The sequence below is a fragment of the Mirounga angustirostris genome, unplaced genomic scaffold, assembly GCF_029215605.1.
Source record: "Mirounga angustirostris isolate CCGP_5_RB_7025 unplaced genomic scaffold, mMirAng1.0.hap1 SCAF_1, whole genome shotgun sequence".
In the NCBI taxonomy this organism is placed as follows: Eukaryota; Metazoa; Chordata; class Mammalia; order Carnivora; family Phocidae; genus Mirounga; species Mirounga angustirostris.
The window spans coordinates 26,659,360-26,665,172 of NW_026991709.1; the positions used below are offsets into that span (position 1 = coordinate 26,659,360).

Here is a 5,813-nt window from a genome sequence, read left to right on the forward strand (position 1 = left end):
AGAACCCTTTCAATACCCTTGCCGGCACCAATTAGAAGAGTTAATCATTTGGAAAACCAGGATTTCCAAAGACCTTTACTGAGGTTAGTGTTGCAAGGACCAGAAGCATGGGTTAAGAAAAGTGATGGTAAGCAGGTAAACACTTTCACTTTTGCATCTTGATTTCTAGACCCATGATTTCTCTTAATTGAAGACATAACATTGGTTGCCAATTAAGAGTGTATATTGCATCCTTGAGGGTGGTACTCATCTGCACATAATAACATATCAGAACTTGTGCCTCGGGGCATCTGGGTGGCTCAGATGGTTAAGCGTCTGCCTTCAGCTTGGGTCATGATCCCAGGGTCCTGGGATCAAGTCCCACATCGGGCTCCCTGCTAAGCGGGGAGCCTGCTTCTCCCTCTGCCTCTGCCTCTCTCTCTCTCTCTGACTCTCATGAATAAATTTAAAAAAAATAAATAACTTGTGCCTCAGTTGTCACCTCAGTAAGCCACTCTATTGAAAGGTCAGTTTGGCAGCTTCTGGTGGTGGTGTATGCATTAAGTCCAGTGGATTCCATTGTTGTGTGCCCATTACCACACTTCTCGCTATAAAATCAGTCCTTTGGTTTTGGGCACTGTTTATGTTTGAAGATATAATACTCTGTAAATACTTGGATATTGGAACTGGCTGAAGTCCTATGAAGCAGAAAATATACAGAATATATGTCAACTCTAGTCATGATGAACCACTGTCAGGGTGATGGGAGCCTAATGTGAAATTGACACTAAGTGGTTGTTTGGTCTCTTCTTCCAATGGTGCCATATTGGGGATTGAACATTTTTCTGTGTTCCTGGTAGATTGGATATATCTATCTATTAATTGGAATGTCTAGTCCACTAGCATTTAATATGATTATGAGAGCTAGTTTGATTCATCCATTTTGAAGAGATGGGGGAGCCTGGTGTAGAGTGGGTTGTTGGGGGGGGGGGCTCATCTGATTAAGGGGCCCTGAACCAAGAAGTAGTGGAGTTTGAGAAGCCAGCAGATCGAGGTTCAGCAGCAGCAGCCCCATGGGCCGAAGTTGAGGGGGATGCGCTGAGTGGGTGGAGGCTGGGGGGCGTGGTCCTGGTCTGTGGCTTCTTGAGTCAATCCTGTTTCAACAGCGAATATGTCTCGGCCTGTCACAAATAAAAAGGTCATTGATTATTTGGTGTCAGGAATTTAATGATGCCGAGAAGATTATTGAAGAGATTGAGGCCTTCCAGCTAAGAAAGTTCAATCTCCCAGGGAAGCTAAAAATAAGAGGCGATCTGGAAAGAATTCACAGGAAGATAGTGAGGACTCAGAAGCAACAGATGTGAAGACCAAGGATGATTCTCACTCGGCAGAGGACAGCGAAGATGAAAAAGAAGCCCATAAGAATGTGCTCCAGCAAGGCATGCAGCTTCCAAACAGAGTGATGCTCATGGAAGATGTGGGCAGTGGAGAACAAGAAGAGGAGGATGAGGCACAATTCCAGGAGGAAGATTCTGGGAGCGATGATGATTTCCTAGTGGAAGATGATGAGGGCAGTGACTATGGCAGCTCAAAAAAGAAAAACAAAAAGATAGTTAAGAAGTCCAAACCTGAGAGAAACGAAAATGCCAAAACCCAGACTAAAGGCCACAGTGACGCCAAACCCTGTGAAAAGCAAAGGGAAAAGTAGGTCGCCCCACAGCCTCAGAGACATCAAAGGAAAGGACTCCTCTCAAAGAAGAGGAGGAACCAGAAAGCCCCCCAGAAAAGAACACCTCTGTAAACCCGCCACCTGAGAAATCGGGGGATGTAGGGTCTGAAGATGAAGCCCAGTCTGGGGAGGATTAAAAAAGTGATGATGGTTTGTGGAGAAATTTTATTTGATTTATTTGACTTATTTTATTTATTTTTAAATATTTGTTTATTTGTGAAAGAGAAAGAGAGAGAACACATGCAGGAGGAGCAGAGGGAGAGGGAGAGAAATTCTCAAGCAGCCTCATGGGCTGAGGTGGAGCCCACTCCATCTCATGACCCTGAGATCACTACCTGAGCTGAAACCAAGATTGGGACACTTAACCAATTGGAGAGAGATTTTATTTATAAAATAGAAGAAAAAAAAGTGGGGGGAAAAAAGAAAATCTTCTTATTAAGATAGAACATGATTTTGGCTATGGCTTAACTCATGGGCTTTCAATGCTTTTTTCCTTTTCTTGAAAATAACATCTCCCTCTCTCTCTCTCTCTTTTTTTAAAGAAAACCACTGTATGTTTAATTACCTTTTTGTGTATGGTCTTCTCCTTGCCATGACCCCCCTTCCCAATGAAAGCCATGTCAAAGTAATCACTCGATTGACTGCTTCATCTTTTTATTTTTTAATGGAAGGTAGACCACAGTCATAGAGCAATAAGATTTGAGTTGAATGGTATGGAAATTTGCTTTTTGCTAAACGGTAGCAAGTTGAACAGTAATCAAAAACGTAGAAGGATTTTAGTTAAAAATGATTGCTTCTTTCTCTACCTGGACTAAAAAAAAATCAGTTGTCATCTAATACAAGTTTGTATATCTATATACACAGTGTAGATGTCTAAAAAAAATCATGATGTTAAACTTTCACTGATGGGACAGGTAAGAGATAAAGATGAATTCTGAATTGTTACTAAAAGTATTCATATTTTTTACCTTGGGGGAAGGGCAGGGGATGGTGTTATCTGACCTTTTTGAGTGTGTGTGTGTGTGTGTGTGTGTTTAATTTCATCACTTGTTATCTTAAAGAGATCCTGAATCAATATCCTTTTATCCTGCTATAGTCTTTAAGGAACTTTTAAAAAAAAAGGTGAGGGCCACCAAAACTTAAGTCGTTCTCTTTTTTTAATGGATTTATTTTTTTGTTTGAGAGAGAGAGAGCACGCACAGGTGAGTGGGGGTGGGGGGTAGAGGGAGAGAGAGAGAGAGAATCTCAAGGAGACACCCCCTCCCCCGCTCCCACTGAGTAAGGAGTCCGAATCAGGGCTGGATCTCACAACCCTGAAATCATGACCCAGCTGAAACCACGAGTCAGAAGCTCACCCCACTAAGCCACCCAGGAGCCCCCAAACTTAAATCACTCTTGATTTCCTATTTCATTCTCTAATGGTTCAATTTTTTTTTTTTTTTTAAGATTTTATTTATTTATTTGACAGAGAGAGACACAGCGAAAGAGGGAACACAAACAGGGGGAGTGGGAGAGGGAGAAGCAGGCTTTTCCAAGACCCTGGGATCATGACCTGAGCTGAAGGCAGAAGCTTAACGACTGAGCCACCCAGGTGCCCCTAATGGTTCATGTTTTTGACTATATCTTTATATATTCTGTTTTTTGGATAAAATTTTACCAAGGATCAAAAAAAACCCCTCAAAACCTAAAATTTAAATGTTAAGAAATATACATCAGAGTGGATCTCTTCTTAGCTGACAATGTTTAGGTTTTAAGCAAATAAAGTACCAGTTAATGTGAAACTCAATCACAAAAACTTGAGATTTTTCCTTTGTGAAAACAGAAAATTGAAATTCTTTTATGCCATAAATGTGCATTCAGATCCCCCCAATAATATAATTATGATTATGATTGGATTTAAGTTTTCATTTTGTTATTGGTTTTCTATGGTGCCATTTGTTTTTTCTTTTTTCCCCATTGTGTGGTATCAGGGGTATCAGGAGTTTGCTGCTTCATTAAATAAATTGCCTTCTGTTGGATTATTTTACTACCTTTACTACACTTTATCTCCTATATTATATAACTATGCATACTTCCTTCATTTATCTTTATTTTAAAAATAAGGTAAATCTTTAACTTAATCACCCTCTGCCTCAAAGTAATATTCTATCACCTCTTATTTAATGTAAAAGATATTGACAATATACTTCTTACCTGCTTCTATTTTTGTGCTATTGTTTCATACCATTTGCTTCTAAATATATTATCAACTTCAAAATACATTGTTCTTACTATTTACTTTAAAAAGTCAATGGTCTTTTAAAAATTAAGAAAGTGTAAAAGCGTATTTCATATTAACCATATATTAATCATTCCTATTCTGTATTCCCTCACATAAATTTGAGTTTTTATATGGTATCTGTTCCTTCAAAAGAACTTTCTTTAATATTGACTGGATTTTAAGTCTGCTGGTGACAAGTTCTCCCAACATTTATTTAACACAATTGTTTTTATTTTCTCTTTATTTTCGAATAATTTTTGTGCAACATATTGAATTCTAGATTGACTCTTTTTTAAATTTCAGCATTTTAAAATGTTTTACTGTCTTTTGAAATGTATAATTTCCTATTTAAAAAGTCAGTGGTTTCTCTTGTTAGTTTTTCCTATTATGTGTGTCTTTTTTATTTGGCAACCTTTAAGATTTTTCTATTTATCATTGAGTTTTAGCCATTTGACAATGGTGTACCTAACTGTGCTTTCTTTGTGTTTATATGAATTGTGCTTCTTTTATGTTGCATCTTTTTTTATAGTTGTCCTTTCTCCACTAAGATTTTTCCATATGTTTATTTATTATTTTCACTTTGTCCTTTACATTTTGAACATATTTATCATAGCTCTGCCAGTGTCTTCATCCCCGTAATTGTATGATCTGTGTCATCTCTGTATCTGTGTCTATTGACTGTCTGTTCTTCATTTTTCTCTGTTTATTTACATGTCTGGTATTTTTGCTTTTATACTGGGTACTGTGGATGTTATCTTGTTGAAATCCAAATGATGTAGCTTCTTTTAAAGAATATTAAGTTTTGTTTTTGGCAAGTGATTACTATGCTCACAGGTCAGCTTGATCCTGTCAAGGCTTGGACAAGTCTGGAATAGCCCTACTCTTAAAACTTGGTCTTTCTGAAAGTCTGAAATAAAAGTCCCTAGTTTTCAGTGAGGTTTGTCTACTCTGGCTGCTTAGTATTCTCAGCACTGGGAAACCTCTAGAATTTTCATTCAGCTCCCATTCAGATCTCTTTCAGACCCCAAGATGTCACACGTCAAGCAAATGCAATTTAGTATTTCATAAAAGAACCAAAAAAGACCCCCTGCAGATTTCTGATTTCTTTCTCTGTGTATGTCTCTCTTCCCCAGTATTCTGTCTCATAAATTTCAGCCCCCTTGGCAGCCCCAAATCATCACAAAAAGATTTGTTTGTCTGCCCAGCAATACTGTTTGTCTTTACTTCTTTGTGTCTCAGCTTATGAAAGTGTCCCCAGATAGGAAGCTAAGGTAAATGTGGAATTTACTTAACATGTATTCCTTTTTTTAAGGATCATAGCTCTGCCCTGCCTGTACATGATAAAACCATTTTATAGCTGTTTATGATTGGAGAGTCAGTCAATACCTGTTATTCCCTCTTGGCTATAATCACAATTTCTCTCCTTCCTCTGTAAAAACAAATAGCTACCTTGGCATTGTGGCTTATTCTTTTTTAAAGCACTTTCATGCATTATCTAATATTGTTCTCAAAATATTATCAAATGAATTAGCACTCAAGATGCTAATTAGGGAAGAAGGGAAAGTTTAAATTCCATATTTCTTGTAAGGATACTAGTAGCCTCAATGAGAATAAGTGATTTTAGCCTAAACCATCTGGATTGGTATTCATTTTTCTAATTTTTATTTCAGTATTCTGTCCACTGTGCAATGCAGTCTCAAGGAAAACCAAAATTCTTTACTTTTTAAGTATAATGACTTGTAGGTTTTTATTTGTGTTTTTTGTTTGTTTATTTGGTTGTTTAAGCATATGCTTCCTTTTTAGAGATGTTTTATCATTTTTTTCCTTAGGCTCTTCCTTTTCTGG

The 5,813-nt window shown here is 37.6% G+C and overlaps 1 pseudogene; it reads left to right on the forward strand.

Moving 5' to 3' along the window:
- The first annotated feature begins 1,150 nt into the window (after positions 1-1,150).
- On the forward strand, positions 1,151-1,845 carry LOC123834486 (nuclear ubiquitous casein and cyclin-dependent kinase substrate 1-like; annotated as a pseudogene).
- The last annotated feature ends 3,968 nt before the right edge of the window (positions 1,846-5,813 follow it).